We start from the raw sequence: 19,619 nt of genomic DNA on the forward strand, positions 1-19,619 counted from the left end.
TATCCTCAGTGACCTGAAATTACAGCACTGTGTAACCAAAGATGTTATAGCTCAATTTGAAACTCCAGCTGAAGCCAATAATATCTTAACACTCAAGATTAGAAGAGCAGAAATTTTTTTAAATTCTGAGCCATCTATATCAAAAGCAGTAAAGCCTAATCACGGTATTACATCAGGTGCTAAACTATGTGGCTTCATCTTTTCCAAAATTAACACTGACCACATAAACCAGACTTGCATTTGGCCAGATATACCTCTCAGGGGCCCAAAACACACACACACACATGCACACATGCACGCACGCACGCACACCTATGAGAGGGCTCAAATATACATCTATATACCCATGAAAGACCCTGAACATTAGGTTTGAACAATTCCACCAATCAGCCAAATTTCCTACCTTCAGTGTCTCACTAATACATTAGTCAGACAACCAGCATTTGCTTTGCCTTTATGGAGCTAATACTGCAAGCTAGACATACTGTTTTTGTAATTTCTGAGTAAACAGAAAAAAGATTTACTTTCCACACTCAAAAGAGCTCATCCACTCTGGCAATTGTACTAAAGAATGGTACAGGTTGTAGACTTCAGGGTCAGAAAGATCCAAGTACAAATGTCAACTCCGACTCAGCCGTGGCATATCCATTAACCTCTATGAGCCTCAAGTTCCTCAGGAATAAAGTGGGATGATAAGATGACCCACCTTTTAGTGTTGCTGTGAGGCCTAATGACTTAGAAATCAAAAATGGCTCCAAATAAACCGTTTCCTTAGCTGCATTTTACCAAGGTGACCGAGTCACCCGTTAAGCTCATCTTCGTTGCAACTCTTGCTTTTCATCATTTCTTAGCAAAAAAAAGGTCTATCGAGCCGGACAGCTATGCTCAGTGGCCTGGGCACACATTTTCTCCCTGCCAGCTATGCATTCCCATCCTTCCCTCTCTGGATCATCTTTCTTTTTTGTCCAACTACATCCCTCTCCTTTTTCACCAGAACTTCTTTTTCAGAACCTCTATTTGGATCCAATCCTTCCCTTTTCTGTATTCATCCTGCCCCTGCCCCTAGAATCTACATAAGCATGTCAGAAAACAGTGTTACAAGTTAAGGACACAAATCCAATTTACTCATGGGTAGGTTCTGTTCTCATAACAATGAATTAAGGCAAAGCTACAAACTACACCCCCAAAACAGTACAGTCAAGTAACGACTCTGTGCTCAAGGCTGTAAGGAGAAAAGACAAAAGATGGAATGAACTAAGGAAAATCCGTCCATACCACTAAAAACAACAAAAAGGTAGCCACCACTGGCATTGCCTTTTTGTCACCGGCTTGGTAAATTTACCTAATGAACACGCATAGCTCATTTCTCATTGACTTTACTCATTCACTTAATCGTTTTGTCAATGTCTGAACAAAGACTTTTTCTCAGAATGACATTCTCTAGAAAGCATCACACGTTAAAATGAGAAATGCTGGCGGGGCGCGGTGGCTCATGCCTGTAATCCCAGCACTTCGGGAGGCCGAGGCGTGCAGATCACGAGGTCAAGAGATCGAGACCATCCTGGCCAACATGGTGAAACCCCGTTTCTACTAAAAAAATACAAAAATTAGCTGGGCGTGGTGGCGCACACCTGTAGTCCCAGCTACTCAGGAGGCTGAGGCGGGAGAATTGCTTGAACCCAGGAGGCGGGGATCGCAGTGAGCCGAGATCGCGCCACTGCACTCCAGCCTGGCGCCTGGTGACAGAACAAGACTCTGTCTCAGAAAAATAAAAAAAAATAAAAAAACATGAGGAATGCCTTAAGCAGACATAGGAGGCAGCTAAGGCATCAGACTGACCTCTATGGTTCCTACTGGGGCAGGTTCCGCCAGGCATGTCACAGGAGCCCGCTGGCCACCTCCCCTGAAGCCTACTGTCGCCTACTTAGGGTTAAGAACAAGAACAACCCTGCCCTCCACAACTGATCAGGACAGGACCAGTGAGATTCTGGGCCTTGAGATCTGGGTAGAACAGAGGAGTACAGGTGATGTCCACTCATATTTCACATGAAGGCATGGAAACACAGGGGCTGTGGAAGAGCATTGTTTCACCATGAGTATAGGAAAGCTCTACTAAGGGGAAAGCAAAGGAGACAACCAAGGGCATGTGGTCCTCCAAAGAATGCAGAGTAAGCTTAGTGCAAGACGACGCTTGAGTTCCTGATGTCAAGCCCTTCTGACAGCTGCTAACCCTGGGCCTCAGAATGAGCTGCCTTTCTCACTGCATAGCTTGATCGTGTCCTACAAATCATGCACACTCTCAACAATCTACAGTGTTTCAGTGCTTTCCTGTATGAACCTTGCCAGGAAAGGAGCTACTGCCTCTCCCGATGCACACCCCTCACCTCAGCCACCTGGTTCACTGGGGCCTTCAGTCACCACTCCACATGAAGGCTAGGTGAGGCTGGTTCCAGTTCAGGCTTCAGGTATCCGGTGATCACTGGAACTGGTAGCTCACAGTCTTCATTCATTCACCAGCTCACACACTCACTCATTCCATAGTCCTTCAGGGGCCTCTCCTGCCAGCACCGGATCACAGATCTCTCAGACTGCCGACTCCTACCACCCTGCACTTTTGCACAGCCATCTGTCCTGCGTCTGTGTGTGCTCATGTCCTTGCCTATTTCACTGGACTCATGCCCGTCATCTTTGGCCTTCTGATGTCCTCTGAAGGCCTACCTGCCTAGTTTTTTTTTTTTTTGAAATGGAGTCTTTCTCTGTCACCCAGGCTGGAGTGCAGTGGCTCAATCTCGGCTCATTGCAACTTCCACCTCCCACGTTCAAGCGACTCTCCTGCCTCAACCTCCTGAGTAGCTAGGAAGACAGGTACATGCCACCATGACCAGCTACTTTTTTCTTGTATTTCTAGTAGACAGAGACAGGGTTTCACCATGTTGGCCAGGCTGGTCTCGAACTCCTGACCTCCAGTGATCTGTCCACCTCGGGCTCCCAAAATGCTGGGATTACAGGTATAAGCCACTGTGCCCAGCGAACCTGCCCCGTTTTTGACTCCTAACTTACCCTGACTCTTGGCACTTTCTGGCAACATTCCACCCTAGCTACATTCTGAACTCACCCCCAACTCTAACTTTCCTTCCTCCAGGGCTGGTCCCACAGCCTTGACTGTCCTCACACCCAGCCTTGTCCCTATTCTTCCAAACTCCACTCCACGCCCCTTCCAACAATCCATGACTCCCTAAGGCCACACTCACAGGCGCAGAGCAGATACTCTCCCCATGCCAGGCACAGGACTCTGCACGGCACAGGGAGCCGACAGACTTAGCCAACAATAAATCCAATTCAATGTGCCAGATTCACATAACACAGAACTCTGGGTGCCCAGATATCCACTAAGATCTAAATTTCAACTAGAATTTCTGTGAAATGGCAGACTTGTTTGTAGAGAGATGGGGAAGGTAACCCAACTCATGCAACAGACATCATTTTATTGCTACAGCTGATTTAATCAATGTGCCTTCCCAAAGTAAAATAAACCCACTAAGTAACATTTTCCAGTCTCTTACCTAAGAGTTTAAACACATAACATGATGAACTCCTTCCTGCAACTCAATCTCCTGCTTGGTCCAGGCCCCAGGGTAACCTTTCCCAGGACAGCTTCACCCACGGACCCAACAGTGGTTGCCTCCATTGTGTGCTGGAGAGGTGATATAACTAGCCATTTTCCAACACTGCTACATGACGTGGCTCTTCTAACCCCCATTCTAAGGCAAAGTCCCAAGTCACCTCTATTCCTCATCAGGCAAGGGGGAAGAAACAGTGGCAGGCAAACCGCCTTCAGTCCTCACCTCCCACTAGATAATGAATCCCTGAACCAAACACGGCACACTTTTCTTTTCTTTTTTTTTTTTTAAGACAAGGTCTCTCTCTATCACCCAGGCTGGAGTGCAGTAGTGGGATCCTAGCTCATGCAGCCTCTAACTCGTGGGCTCAAATCCTCCTGCCTCAGTCTCCTAAGTAGCTAGGACTACAGGTGCGCACCATCACACCCAGCTAATTTTATTTATTGTATAGACGGGGTCTCACCATGATGTCCAGGCTGGTCTCAAACTCTTAGCCTCAAGCAATCCTCCCAACTCAGCCTCCCAAATTGTTGGGATTACAGGCGTGAGCCGTTGCACTGGCCCAAAGTCACCTGTCTGTGCTGATCTAAGGCCTGACAGTCTTTGTGAAGTCACAACAGGCACCTTTGCCACATCTCCTGGATGTAATCACGATATTAAAATTACTTTCCATCTTATCAGGCTACAAGTGTCTAAGGGATGACAACATCAAAGGCGGAGTAATGCAGGAACGTAGAATAGGAATAAACCCAGGATCCAGTCAGGTCCTGAGTACTCAGAAATTAGCGTTCTGCCAGAATTGGGCATTTGTGACCAAAAAAAAAACTATCCTGGTCCCATGTCTGCTCACTGCTAGCACCACATGCCAAGCAGAGGGTAAGTCCCGGTGCTATCAGGGAAGGACCAGAAGCAGAGAGGAAGCAGGCCCGAGACCAAAGGAGGAGCAGAGAGCCTTGCTACTCAGAGCATGACAGTCCATGAACCAGCAGGGTCAAGAGCACCAGGAGGCTACCAAGAAATGCAGAGTCTTGGGCCCGTCCCAGCCCTGCTGAATCATCATCTGTATTTTAAAAAGATCCAGGTGATTCGTGTGCAAACTAAAGTGTGAGAAGTACACTCTAGACAACAAGGGCTCCCGAGAGGTATGAACACCAGCAGCAAGCAGGAGCTTTTACATGGAAAAGATGCACCAAGTGGTGGAATGAGAAAAGAACGTCAAAGCTGGCCAGACCCTGGTTCAAATCTAGGGTCTATCACCTACTAGTGGAGCATGCGTCAGCTGGTCACTCAAGCTGAGTCTCAACAGGGATGTGAAGTATAACTTTACAGGGACTGTGAGTGTAAAGAAACCAGCACACAGCAAACCTGCCATAAATACTGGTTCCCTTTCCATAATGAAGCCAACACCAGCCCAGTGCGGCTGTGTAGACCTGCAATGGAGACAGGAATTAGGAACACCCGAGAGAGAAGAAGGGCCCAAACTAGCACTATCTTTGTCAACGGAAGGAGAGACTCAAAGTTATCCACAAATCTGAATACCACAGGGCACCAGAGAAATCTCATTGCTAAATTTATTTAAATGTCCACCCACCCATTCCAGAACAGCATTATCCAAGAGAAGCATAATGAAAGCTGCATATCTAGTTTTACATTTTCTAGCAGTCAAGTTTTAAAATGAGGAAAAAAAGGATTGGGCACAGTGGCTCATGCCCATAATCCCAACACTTTGGGGGGCCAAGTGGGAATGATCACTTGAGTCCAGAAGTTTGACACCAGCCTGGGCAACACAGCAAGATCCTCACCTCTAGAAAAAAAAAGTTTTAGTTTTTTTGAATAGGAGAAAAAAAGAGGGGGAAGAAGGTGAAATATCCAAAATGTTATGAATTCAACATGTAATCAATATAAAAAACTAACAAGATATTCCATTTTTTCTCTTATATCTTCAAAACCTGATATGTATCTTACAGCTCATTCCAATTAGGATTTGCCATATTTCATGTGCTCAGTAGTCATATGTGGCTAGTGGCTACCATATTACTGGACAGAGTAGATCCACAATTAAAATAATTATTCATAGATCCTTCTTCACTCACCCATCACCCCCAAATCCCAGTGTGCAGAAGATAAGCATCTAGGCATTGTCAAACAAACGTGGGAAGCAAAGTGCCAGGGGAAAGGGTCAGAACATAGGTTTTTGCTAACCTGGCATATTTTCACAATCAAGTTTTGTTTTGTTTTAAACTTTGGTCGACATAAATTGCACCCACAGACAAACAACCTCAAGTACAGCCGCTCGATGGAAAAATTTTCCAGGAGCAAAATAAAGTTCAAATACTAGATTATAAATACAAAATTCAGACAAGATTCTCCGACCACAAATGAAAGTAGATCCAAGTAGGAACAAATACACTACCCTTGTGCCTACATTTCACCCACTTTTAACCTGATATAGGGCAGCTGTAACTGAAGCCCTAGAGACAAAGAGGAGACACACAGTCTGTTTTCACGGTCAAAAACAAATTTACTTGCCAATGAGGTAAGCCAAGACAGGAGACAATACCCTGCAAGATAGGACAAAAAAAAAGCTGGGACTAAGGCTACTATCCCAAAACAGAGACCAAAGACCACAAAGCAACAGCTAAGATTGCAGGAAGGACTTACCACATATATTTTGCTGAACACTTCATATGCATTTAATCCCCCTAACAACCAACCCTCAGGAAACGTATGGTTTAGAATTAAAGGAACCTGTTCAAAGTCCCGAGGCTAGGAAGTGCCAGAACACAGGTTTACATCATTGACAGTTAGGCAATCAGGTTTATATCACTGAGAGCTGGGCAAAGGCAAGCGAAAATCTCCATGGCCTTTATCAACCAGATTTCACCAGAACACAAAGCAAAATCAGTTTTCAAACCACCTTGTCCATCTTGCTAAGTTAAATCAGCAAAACCATTAAGAACCAGCTTCTCGGCCAGGCACGGTGGCTCACGCCTGTAATCCCAGCACTTTGGGAGGCCGAGGCGGGTGGATCACGAGGTCAAGAGATCGAGACCATCCTGGTCAACATGGTGAAACCCCGTCTCTACTAAAAATACAAAAAATAATTAGCTGGGCATGGTGGCGCTTGCCTGGAATCCCAGCTACTCAGGAGGCTGAGGCAGGAGAATTGCCTGAACCCAGGAGGCGGAGGTTGCGGTGAGCCAAGATCACGCCATTGCACTCCAGCCTGGGTAACAAGAGCAAAACTCCGTCTCAAAAAAAAAAAAAAAAAAAAGAACCAGCTTCTCTGGCCGGGTGTGGTGGCTCATGCCTGTAATCTCAGCACTTTGGGAGGCCGAGGCAGGAGGATGACCTGCCAAACTCCTGAAGTCAGGAGTTCCAGACCAGCCCGGCCAACATGGTAAAACCCCATCGCTACTAAAAATATGAAAATTAGCTGGGCGTGGTGGCATGTGTCTGTAATCCCAGCTACTAGGGAGGCTGAAGCAGGAGAATCGCTTGAACCAGGGAGTAGGAGGTTTCAGTGAGCCAAGATTGTGTCACTGCACTCCAGCCAGGCGACAGAGCAAGACTCTATCTCAAAACAACAACAAAAAGGGCCGGGCGCGGTGGCTCACGCCTATAATCCCAGCACTTTGGGAGGCTGAGGAGGGTGGATCACGAGGTCAAGAGATCAAGACCATCCTGGTCAACATGGTGAAACCCCGTCTCTACTAAAAATACAAAAAATTAGCAGGGCATGGTGGCGCATGCCTGTAATCCCAGCTACTCAGGAGGCTGAGGCAGGAGAATTGCTTGAACCCAGGAGGCAGGGGTTGCGATGAGCCGAGATCGCACCATTGCACTCCAGCCTGGGTAACGAGCAAAACTCCGCCTCAAAAAAAAAAAAAAAACTAACAACAACAAAAAAACAAGAACTAGCTTCTCAACAAGTACCTGGGTAAAGCTTAACTTAATCAACTCGTGTTTTCAGGTTCATATAAGGATTATAAATAGGTGGACTAAATACCATCAAAACAAAATAGCTGGGCACAGTGGCTCATGCCTCTAATCCCAGTACTTTGGGAGGTCAAGGAAGGCAAATCGCTTCAACCCAGGTGTTTGAGACCAGACTGGGCAAAACAGGGAGATCCCGTCTCTACAAAAAATAAAATTAGCTGGGCATGGTGGCATGTGCCTGTGGTCCCAGCTACTCAGGTGGGAGGATCACTTGAGCCCTGGAGGTTGAGGCTGCAGTGAGCAAAGATCGCACCGCTGCATTCCAGCCTAGGTGACAGAGTGAGACCCTGACTCAAAAAAGTAAAATAAAACATAAGATAAACTTTGTAAGGCAGAGAGAAGGTAATGATGAATGCAGGGCTGGGACTGCAGTACTAGGTTCTAGTTCTAAACCTGCTATTGACTACTACAATGTGGGCTCATTGTAGAAAATGCCTTAACTACAAATAAGTGAAATACCTCCAGCTATGGGGTCCTTTAGAACAGAGGGCTTTGAATTTTGTAGCCTATTAGGTTTTTCAATGATCTAATTCTTACTATTCAAATCCCTAGAAAGAAAAAAGAAAATGATAAAATCAATACCCATTACTGGCCCCCGGAGTCAGCCTCAGGGAAAGGAGGAGTCTATGTCCCAAAATGCAAAGACTGATGGTAAGAAAACAGTTCAAGAACCACAACACCCTGATTTTATCTTTAGGTCTCCATGGCTCACTCAAGTTGTCTAAAAGCTCTAATTATGTAAAGCTGTAATAATAACTGACTGAAAACAGAAGAATACAAAATCTGCATTTGGGGCCCCTGAAGACCATCCTTAAAGAGGGCTCTTTCGTAGGGAATATGCGAGACAGCTAAAAAAGCCGCTCTGCGTCTGTCTAAAAATTTACTTCAGTCTCCAGATTTAGATTAAACAGAATTTGCTCTCCCTCATTATAAAACAGCCAGAATTTAGAACTTCCTGCCATAGAAGATGATTCAAAGAATTCTTTAAACTGTGTTTATTTATTGTTGGAACAAAAGATTCTTCTCGGCACCACTTTTAATTTGCTTTGATTTTCTCAGCCTTTTCAAAGAATACATAAAACAAATACATCTCTCTAGCCCTTCTTCCAATCTGTATCCTCACCCTAGTGCCCAATAAAATAAGTCTTTTCAACATGCTATTTCTAGTGCTGTCTCTGGTGCAAATGCAGATGCGCTGCTCTCTGTGCTGACTACAGTCAGAAAAATCTAGCTAAATACAAAGGTCTGAGTGTATCTCAAACTTCTCCACTGCGTATTCTCACTCCGGAAGTCATCAGCTGTCACCTCCAATGTGAACGGCATCGGTGTCTTTGTTGTTTAGCGCCTGCTGTGCCCTCTCTGGGCACCTCCTGGCCTCCACACCTCGAAACAGCTTCCAAGCTTACCCCTCAGTCCTCCAACTGCGCTCCCGCAACGCAAAACAGCACAGTGAGAAGGAGCATGTTTCAAATCCTGTTTCCACTTCCACTTATGAGCTGGGAGGGTCTCTGTCTGTTTCCCCACTGGGAGAAAAGCACGTACAGCTCCTCTCAACATTTCAGTATCAGATGAAGTAACACAGGTGGTGGTGCACGCCTGTAGTGCCAGCTACTTGGGAGTCCGAGGCAGGAGGATCCCCCCTGAGCCCAGGAGTTCAAGTCCAGCTAGTTTGAGTCCAATCCGGGCAACATAGCAGGACCCTCATCTCTAAGAAAATGGGATAACAGAAGTAAAGCACCATCCCCTACTGCAGCACCTGCAGGTTTAAGCTCCCGGGATCATCTTCACTTTCCAACTTGCTGAAACACACGTTCTGAGTTCTTCAGCCGCCCCTGCCACTTCATTTACGGTTTTTACTACAAAAGCCATTATCGTAGGGGACCCAAACTCAACCCCTTTTACACCTTTCTTCTGTCCTCTCTGTTTTATGCTCATTACTACCCATCTAGAACTCCAGCCCAAGCAAGCCTCCTCAACTCCAGACTCACAGAGCCGGAGGCAAGTGGAGCCAAAACAGAACTCACCGTATCAAGTCTCTCCCTCCACTCTTCCAAATCTATCCTGTCTTGGAATTTGCTCTCAAAGACAGAACAACCAGCCCAAGCAACCCCACACACCCACCCGGGAGGTAGCCTTACTCCTCCAATCAGGGACTACCTGGCCCCTTGAAGCAGCCCCTACCTACCACTCCATCCCCACAAACAACGCCTGGGATGAAAGGCCCTCATCCTTTCTCTCCTGGATTGCTGGTGCCCTCATTTGGCCTCCCTACCTCCAGCCTCTATTCCAACCTCCATGGGGCTGCCACGGGACCTTTGTAATGAAAGGTCCTTCTTTTCTACCTATACAGAAGTCCACTCTCGAGGGACTGCACTGAAAAGCCTCCTCAGGTGGCCTCCACTGCCTTCCCACTCCATTGCCTTGCACGCATGCCCACACCCCACTCAAAACACCAAGCTCCCCCGAGGCCTTTCCACGTGTGCTGCATGGACTCACATGCTCCCCCAGGCTCTGCCTGCCCCACATATTCTCACCAATCTTTCACAGTTCAGCTCAGAAGCCATCTCTTCAAGGGCCTCTGCTGCTGCTTGGCATGAGGTGGCCTATTCACATTCCTATCATAGCTTCTGGGGGCTCCTTCCACTAGATTTTTCTCCCTGGGGCCCTTTTCCCTCTGCACTCCCATGCTTAGCACAATGCCCAGTGCTTAAACACTCAGTAAGCATCTGGTAAATAGCAAAGCAATCCCAGGTTAATATTATGTCCCACTTCTAGGGGTCCCCTCCGTCTGCACCACCATTACCTTTATTTGTTCTTCCCAATCCTGAAAGCTGTTTCATCCTTTAAAAAAAAAAAAAAAAAAAACAGGGCTCTGCGCAGTGGCTCACAGCTGTAATCCCAGCACTTCGGGTGGCGGAGGCAGGCAGATAAGGTCAGAAGTTCGAGACCAGTCTGACCAACATGGTGAAACCCCATCTCTACTAAAAATACAAAAAACTAACCAGCCGTGGTGGCAGGCACCTGTAATCCCAGCTACTCAGCAGGCTGAGGCAGGAAAATCACTTGAACCCGTGAGGCAGAGGTTGCAGTGAGCCAAGGTCGTGCCACTGCACTCCAGCCTGGGCGACAGAGCGAGACTCCATCTCAAAAAAAAAAAACTGCTTCCAAAATCTCCCCTCTTCACCACTTTCACTGACTATTGCTTAAACATTTTCAGTTCCTAAAACACATAAAAGCTGAATAACTTCAAATATTATTAATAAAATGCCGCCGATACTTTGGCAGTACATAAATCAAATTATAATTCAGAAGCTGTTTACACACAACTAAGATTTCAACAAAGATCTGTGGTATCACTTTCTAAAATTTCAGTTCTATTATTGTTTGGTGTTTTATTGAACCTGATTGTAAAACTCAAGACTGCCAAATGTTTCTGAAGAGATGCAAAGGTAATTGCTGCAGGAAGTAAAGGATATTTTACCACTTGCAGTTTTTTTGTTTTTTGTTTTTTTGAGACAGAGTCTCCCTCTGTCACCCAGGCAGAAGTGCAGTGGCACAATCTCAGCTCACTGCAACCTCCACCTCCTGGGTTCAAGCGATTCTCCTGTCTCACCCTCACGAGTAATTGGGATTACAGGCGCCTACCACTATGCCTGGCTATTTTTGTATTTTTAGTAGAAACCGGGTTTCACCATGTTAGTCAAGCTGGTCTTGAACTCCTGACCTCAGGTGATCCACCCACCTCGGCCTCTCAAAGTGCGGGATTACAGGTGTGAGCCACCGTACCCAGCCTGCCTGCAGTTTTTGGTTTCCACTTTTGGCTACTTCTGATTAGTTGAGGGTTATAAAGCATGCCATCCCATTAGAGAGTGTTCCGTTATCATGATCATCCCTCACGTGTCTTCAGACGATATTCACCACGATCTCTTTCTCGGGGAGTCTTAACTGCAGCTGTCAAGGCTAGATCTTTTTTTGTAAGTTACAACAAGTTGGATTTATTTTCATTCAAACTTCTTTTTTTTTTTTTTTAATAAGACGGGTTTTCACCATGTTAGGCAGGCTGATCCTGAACTGCGGACCTCAGGTGATCCGCCCGCCTTGGCCTCCAAAGTGCTTGGATTACAGGCGTGAGCCACCACACCCAGCCTTCATTCAAACTTCTAAGTCTTATGTATGTACCATATGATTCTAAGTACAGTCATGTAACGCAAACTAACATTTTGGTCAACAATGGCCCACATATACACGGTAGTCCCATAGATTATAATACTGTATTTTTCCCATACCTTTTATATGTTTGGATTGGTCGAAAACACAAATAGTTACCATTGTGTTAAAACTGCCTACAATATGCAGTACAGTAACATGCTGTATAGGTTTACAGCCTAGGAGCAATGGGCTATACCATACAGCCTAGGTATACAGTAGGCTATAGTAGGCTACACCATCTATGTTTGCCTCAGTACATTCTAATGATGTGTGCACAATGACAAAACTGTCTAATGATACATTTCTCAGAATGTACCCCTGCTTTGACACATGACTGTATTTAGCAAAAAGAAATAAAAACTTGGCCGGGCACGGTGATTCATGCCTGTAATCCAGCACCCTGGGAGGCTGAGGCGGTCGGATCACCTGAGGTCGGGAGTTCAAGACCAGCCTGACCAACATGGTGAAACCCCCGTCTTTAAAAAAGAAATTATTTAAAAAAATAATAATAATAAATAAGCCGGGCGCAGTGGCTCACGCCTGTAATCCCAGCACTTTGGGAGGCCGAGGCGGGTGGATCACGAGGTCAACAGATCGAGACCATACTGGTCAACATGGTGAAACCCCGTCTCTACTAAAAATACAAAAAAAAAATTAGCTGGGCATGGTGGCGCATGCCTGTAATCCCAGCTACTCGGTTGCGGTGAGCAGAGATCGCGCCATTGCACTCCAGCCTGGGTAACAAGAGCGAAACTCTGTCTCACAAAAAAAAAGAAAAAGAAAAAGAAAAAGAAATAAAAACTTATGTTCACACAAAGACCTGTTCACACAAATGTTTACAGTAACTTTACTCACAATTACCAAAAACTGGGAACAACCCTAATGTCCTTCAACCAGCAAATACTCAACTGTGGTACACCCATACAGCAGACTACTACTCAGCAATGACACAGAACCAAGTATCGAAACACAGAGCAATATGGATGAATCTCAAAACATCGAAACACAGAGCAATACGGATGAATCTCAAAACATCGAAATACAGAGCAATATGGATGAACTCAAAACATCTTGCCATCTATCTGACATTCTGGGAAAGCCCAAACCACAGGAAGAGAGAACCACGTCCCTATAGTGGGACACTGGATGCCAGGGGTAGGAGAGGCTGACTACAAAGAGACAGTGAGAGGAAATGCTCTGATGTGATGAGCCTATTCTGCTTCACCTGTGGAGGTAGATAAGCAATGCTATACCTATGCCAAGACCCACAGAACTCCACACCACAGAGTACATTTTACTGTACACAAATTTTAAATTTTTTAAGCTAATTCTTTAACCATGATTTGGTTAAAGATCACCTCTAAAATAAAATGAACACAAAAGTGTGTGTTTCCATAACGTTTGATCAAGTCTGCTGTCTTGTTCTGATGGTCTTGGGATTAGGAGTAGATAATGGGGAATGAAGGAGTCAGTTTCCCTGTACTGGCAACCTCTGCTCCGGCTGTGAACAGCCAGCTGGAGTTCCACCAAGGATACAGTAAAGGTTGTTCAAAGCCAACTGGAGATCAACTGTATTGCACAGCAAAGTTCAAGAGAACATTTCAAGAGAAGAAATAATTGGGAGATAGGAGAACACGAACCCTAAAATTCTAACTCCCAGTCAAAGGCATCAGAAGATTCCACTGACAAGATGGCAATCTCCTTCCTAGACCTTGCTTAAAATGAGTCAAGGTGGGTGGGGGCAGGGAATCGCTGAGAGAAAAGAGCAAAAGAAAAAGAGAGCATGTGTGCTCCTGAACCAGGCTGCGCTGAGAGTTCCCAACGCCCTGGCTCCCATGTTCCTTAACATGGAAAAAATGACTCCGAATAGGCAGAGGATAAAAACAAGAAGGGTTCAACACCCAGTTACACTTTCTTTCCAGTGTGTTCTCCTCAGCCAAACCCACACATTCCTGCTCCGGAGGGGACGGACCGCAGGTCGTCCTCAGGCAGTGCTGTAGGCACCGCCGGCCAGGGGCTGGGCTCAGGGCTCCACGGTGACAGGAACTGCAGGCACTAGGTCCCCCCTGGCTCTCCCAGGAAAGAACATGCCCTAGCTTATCCTGCACTCTCACAGCCACATTCCCCAGCCCAGAAGACTCTCCCGCTCCAGGGAGGCCTGGGCCTGCCGCATTGTTACACCTCAGCATGAGATCAACACCTGAGGCAAGCTCCACTCCAAGATGAGCTCATGACTCCCGCCCCAGAGAACCAGCTCTCCAACCCTCAGCAGCATTTGCAGCTGGAAAGACTGGTCTAAATGCAAAACAAATGCTATCTTCAGGAGGCTTCAAGGGGGAGGGAGAGGAACAAAGCTAAAAACCACCAAGACTGAAAACCAGAACATTCCATGACATGCAATGCCCTACAAAGAGGTTTTCTGAACATATTCGCAATGTATAGCCGTGGCAAGGGGGTAGCTGTCAAAAGTTAAGCAAAAATCACCGCCTCTTAAAAGACAAGAATGAAGGACTAAATGATACAACAGCTCATTGTATTAAGCTAATTAAGGTTTATCATATTAGCCATCTGAGTTTTAGTTGGCATCAGAAACGCAGGGGCAGCACACCGTGCAGCATGGATTCGGATCTGCTTCGCAAGCATATTCCTGCCACACTCATACACAGAACCTCTGGCAGTCAGAAATGATGGAGAATTGAAAACCAATTTTAGCACAGTGATTTGTAAAGAATTTTGTTCCATCATGTAAGCTATTTACTGGTATATCCATCCGAGATTACATTTATCTCTATTAAATACTCCATAAAGTATTCTGAGCTAACCATGCACTCTTGTTTCCCTTTTGCCAGTTTTATCACACAGTGGATGTTCTGTAGTCAAAGGAAAAACATTTTAACAATAAAACCCTTGCATACTTGACATCCTTCACCAACTGCCAGCATACAACTTAACCAATTCCTAGATCCTCGGCATGGCTGAAAAGCCCCCATTCTGCTGAACACGGACAGGAACAAAATGCCTACTTCAAAGTAGGGGAAATTTTTATTTTCAATCATGTCTTCTATGGGCTCCTCTTGACTGTACTTTTCCCAAAAACCGGCAGAAAGGCAGGACCAGTTCTATCTGTTGTTGAGATCACATTGGATCCCATTCTGGAGCTGCTGGTTTCCTGTTTGGGGAAGTTGCAGTTCTTTTCACAAGGAACCCAAGGCAAAATGTTGAGTGTCCCCCCGGTCAGCCTCCTCAGCCTTTGTTCTTCACTTTGCCACTCTCCTTACTGCTTCCTTCTCCTCTCCCCTCCTCTCCAACCTCTGGTTTTGGAGGGTGCATGAAAACGCCTGCTCAAACCTAACTGCAATCTTTAAAGGCATCAGACATTTTCTACCACCCATTCCAGTCCAGCTTTGAGTTAACAGGCATCTTTTCACAGAGGAAGCCAGACTACCCGGCTTCCTCCTGGCATTGCATTAGTATTCCACATTAAATATATGCCACAAAGAATCCAATGGCGAACTCACCGTCAACAGCCCCCAAAATCAATACAAGACATTCCACCACTTGACTCGGAGTGAAAAACCTTTCAGGTTAACACAAGAGAGCAAGTAAAAGAAAGGTGATGCATGAACAAAAGGCAAATCTACCTCCAGACTCCTCAAATCCTAAAAAGGTGGCTAGGCTGCCTCGATTTGGTGAAACACTTCCTTTTCTTGTAATCATCGGGAAAATGCCACATGTGTACTGCTGTCGTCTTATGCAAAACAGCACATTCTCCACAAGGCCCTGGCGCCTACCATTCTCCAATCGCTTCCTTCCAGGCCTGACTCTCCCAACTGCCCAGACACATGCCATTTAATGAAGGCAGTCCGATTTCGTCTTGATCGCAATACCATCATGAAGTCACTCTAATCCCATTAAACTGGGATCACATTAAGAGCATTTCTTCTCCACTCTGAACCCAATTTTATCTCCTGGGTAGCAATCCACGGTCCATCTGTGTCTAAATGGATCTGCAAATCAATATTTAAATTCATGCTCAAAACAGCGTATCTCACCTTGTGAACCTTGACCTTTTGGAAAGACTTTAGACCAATGTTCAGTTACTGTCACACGGCTGCATTCTCAGCATATAGGAAAGGGTTAAAAGCGGCCCCAGTCAACAGGCCTACAAGGAAAAAAAAGACAGCATGTATGGCTAACAGCATCACTGGAATGCATTTATGCCCATTTCCTAGAACAATATTGTTACCTTTTGGCCTTCATTATACTCAGAAGCATCCCCAACACCCTTTAGTAGCTTCTAAAAGAAAAAGCACAACACAGAACATAGCCTGCAAGAGAAAAAAAGCATGCAAAGTAGCATTCTCCAGCAACAAACAAACTACCATCACAAACCCCTCAGTTCATTTTGGTTTTGTTTTGTTAAAAACACCGAGAAAGAGAGAGAGAGACTGCATCCACCAAGTGTCCCCACCCTAGCAAGGCACATTTTTTTCTTCTAATAAGGGACATAAATCTCAGCTCCTTGTCCATCCCTTAAGCAAAAGAAAAAGGCAGGAAAAGCCCAAGTCATCTCAGACCCTGCAAACCTGCACCTTTTTTTTCCATCTTCTCTACCCAGAATCTTTTAGGGCTCCATTAGTCACGTACCAGTGCTGTGTGGTGTCTAAGTGTGCATTCACATACTGTGTAGGGATGGTACCTTCCTGCAAGCTCCTCTGCTTTTGGCTGCCATGAAGGGAGGAAGCTGCTATCCTACTGTAGTAGCTCAGTGACTGCATTGTGTTCAGGAGCTGATCTGCCTCAAACCAGTTTCAGCCGGTTCTGGTCACCCTACATAAAAAAGCTATGGCAACCCTCGCTGAGTTGCCAACAAGTCCCTGAAAATCATCAGCACACGGGGGATCTCGCTGGGGGTGGCTCTTGCCTCTTAGGTCTTCCTGAGGAGGGGAAGGTCATCGTGTGTCCTCCCACCCCACGAGCACCCAGCCTTGGAGAGGCTCACCTTGCAAGCACCCCAGAGCCCCTCAGGGCCCATCCCCCCTCCCCTCCACCCCACAGCCCACCGCAGACACTGTTTCCCCCTCCTTCTCCTTCCCCCACTTACCTCCCACAACCTGGCTCAGATCTTTGTGTACGTGTGTGTCAGTGTGTGTTCTCTGTGTTGGTGGCTGACAAAGAGCCCCCAAGAAAGCGAGCTATGTGTGTCTGCTCACACGGGATGCGTCGGCTGCAAAGCCGGCCTGGCCTCCTAGCACAGTGGTGCTGGCTTGTTGACCAGGCTCCTCTCTGCTGTCACCCCCACCCCACCCAGCCCCCTCCTCCCATCCGTCCCTCTCCTCTCTCTCCCAGCCCTGTCACCACCACCAGCAGCCCCCCAGTCTCCTCCTCCAACCTTCTCTTCTTTCAAGCACCTGGGGGGAGAAGTCCAAATCCCTTCACCTCGGGGGAAGAAAACTGGGGCTGTCTGTGGAGGGGGCGGGGGGCGAAGGCAGGGCCAGGGGGAGAGGGGGCACGGAGGCCTCTGCATCTGTGCCCGGCCGGCGCCGGCGGGGGGAGCAGGAGAGCCGAGCTCACGTGGCCCCCCTCTCGGAACCTGCGGGGCCTAGCCCGGGCGGCTCCTCCTCGGCCCCCCAAGCCGGCTGGCGGGGCGCGAAGGCCGGCCGTCCCCAAGGCCGGGGTGGGACAGGCCACTGCGGGCAGGCCCAGGGGCTTGAGCCTCACGCGCTCACCCCGGGACGCAGGGGTGGGCTCGAGGGGCCGCGCCCCGCCTCTGCCCGGCGCCCACCCGCGCCCCTGCTTCCGGCTGCCTTGCGCCCCTCGCTCGTCCCGGCCGCCCCCGCCGCCCCCAGCCCCGGAGGCGCACACCCACCCCCGTCCCGGGGTTGGCCTTCGCGGCGGTCAAGCCCGGGCGTCTGGGCCGCAGCTCGGATGACCTTTGTTCAGAGCGGCGCCGCCGGCGGCTGCTGCTGTGGCTGCTGCTGCTGTCGTCGGAGCGGCGGCGGCGGCGGCGGCGGCTTCCATGTTACGGGCGTGTCATCTGCGTTCCCGCCGCCGGGGTCTGTGTGTGCGTGTGCGGTGGAGCGGCCTCGCCGCCGCCGCCGCCGCCGCCTCCCGGGCTCCCCGGCCGCCGCCGCCGCCTCCGGGCCTCGCCGAGCGCCCGGCCCGGGCCCCGCGCCTCCCCGGGCACCGCGCTCTAGGCCGCGCGGCGGCGGCGGCGGCCGGCCCGCCACGCCGGGGCCTACGGCTGGGGGTGCGGGCCCGGGCGGCGGCGGCGGCGGCGGCTCGGCCCGGGCGGCGAGCGAACAAAAGGGAGCGCGGGCGAGGGGGAGGGGGCGACCGGTGGGGGAAGGGAGGCTCCGGGAGCCGGGCGGCGGCGGCGCGAAGCCCCGTGGCCGGCGGGCGCCGACGCCCGGCCGCTGCCGAGCCCCGGAGTCCGGCGGCGGCGAGGAGGCGCCCCGCGGACCCGCCGAGTCTCGCCCGCACGGGGCCGCCGGCTCGCGGCTTCACCCCGGGAGCGGAGCAGGGTGGTGGGGCTGGTGAGGGGCGCAGGCAGGGCTGCTTTTTTCCAACGACATTTCGGGCTGTGCTCACCCAGTCCTTTCCGTGGCCCCAAGCCGCGACTTACTCGAGTGGAAGGAAGCAAGGCCTCGCCAAAGATGGTTGAAAAGACCGTGAGCCTCTACCCAGGATCTTGAAGCCAAGGTGGTGGTTTTGTTCTCCTCGTAATGGTGGCAAATAAGTAAGAAGAGAGCACGCTATCTTCAGACAAATTAAATCTGAAATTCTCCCTGGAGGTGGAAGAAGGGGCTCTCCTCGGGTTAGTTAGTGGTTTGGAGCCCTTTTCGCCTTCAACTGAGCCACAAAAGAATGGAAGACACCCCCTGGGGTGGGGAGAAAGCCCTGGTGTAAAAGACACACGTTTTGCTTTCAGAGAAAAAGCCACTGGGGCCAGATTGAAACATGGCATGTTCAGTTCATGTAGGTTTTTTTTTTTCTTTCTTAATGGGGGAATGATACTGAGTAAACAAGATGTAATAGCTAGGTCTCTAAATTCTACGAGGGAGAAGGTGTACAAATGTAACAAGCACATATTGTCCATACAGCAGGTGGTCATAGCCCACGGAACACAAAAAGATACATATGTAAGCCTGCTAAAGGTCACGAAGGTGTATAATCGTGACCCGTGCAAGGGCGACAGACGATAGATTTCCATTCCAGATGAGGTATGCTGCTTTCCCAGCCCCGTGTCCTACTTCCTTTATTGTTCACAGACGTGCACTCCATTGAAAGGTTTCTAAAACCGGACAGAAACCCCCATGTCAAGCTAATTGTGCCCACACTGGAAACAGCACAAAATGGAAGGACCTGGAAAAATATGTCACCATAACCTCTTAAAAAGGTTCACTCCTGGTTGATCGGAATCTGAAGACACAAATAACACTCGAGTAGCAGTGACGACTCCCAGCATAAGAAGCATTTCTCTTTCCTTTTAAATCAGATTGATGGGTTAGTATTTGCAAAGTGTGCTGAAAAGTTAAAAAAAAAAAAAAAAATCTCAGTATACCTCTCTCCGGCGTGAACTTCCGTTGAGGAAGCCATTGTTCTCGGTGATGGGAGCCCTGTGTGATGGAAATTGCAAGTAGCATTTTTGCTCTTTAAGACTTTTCATGTAAATGACCCGAATTATTGTCTCACAGAAGAGTAGTTGGTCTTTAATTTCAAACAGCAAATTGTTTGGAATTGCACATAAATTGGAATACATATTTGCATATTTACACACGTTTAGAAAGA

The 19,619-nt window shown here is 48.1% G+C and overlaps 1 protein-coding gene across 14 annotated transcripts in view; it reads right to left on the minus strand.

The window, feature by feature from the left end:
- Nucleotides 1-18,690, minus strand: part of ZNF532 (zinc finger protein 532) — a 132,242-nt gene extending 113,552 nt beyond the window's left edge. For 5 of the 14 annotated variants that reach the window (XM_064379081.1, XM_012446443.3, XM_064379080.1 and 2 more), the window contains exons 1-2: nucleotides 16,075-16,464; nucleotides 15,881-15,990 (exon numbers count right to left, since the gene is read on the minus strand). The gene's annotated coding sequence lies outside the window, so the exon portion shown is untranslated. The other 9 variants (XM_012446442.3, XM_012446435.3, XM_012446438.3 and 6 more) reach the window with 8 other exon arrangements.
- Between the last annotated feature and the right edge of the window lie 929 nt (nucleotides 18,691-19,619).

The sequence above is a fragment of the Aotus nancymaae genome, unplaced genomic scaffold, assembly GCF_030222135.1.
Source record: "Aotus nancymaae isolate 86718 unplaced genomic scaffold, 86718_ANA_hifiasm-v0.15.2.pri h1tg000020l, whole genome shotgun sequence".
Lineage (NCBI taxonomy): Eukaryota > Metazoa > Chordata > Mammalia > Primates > Aotidae > Aotus > Aotus nancymaae.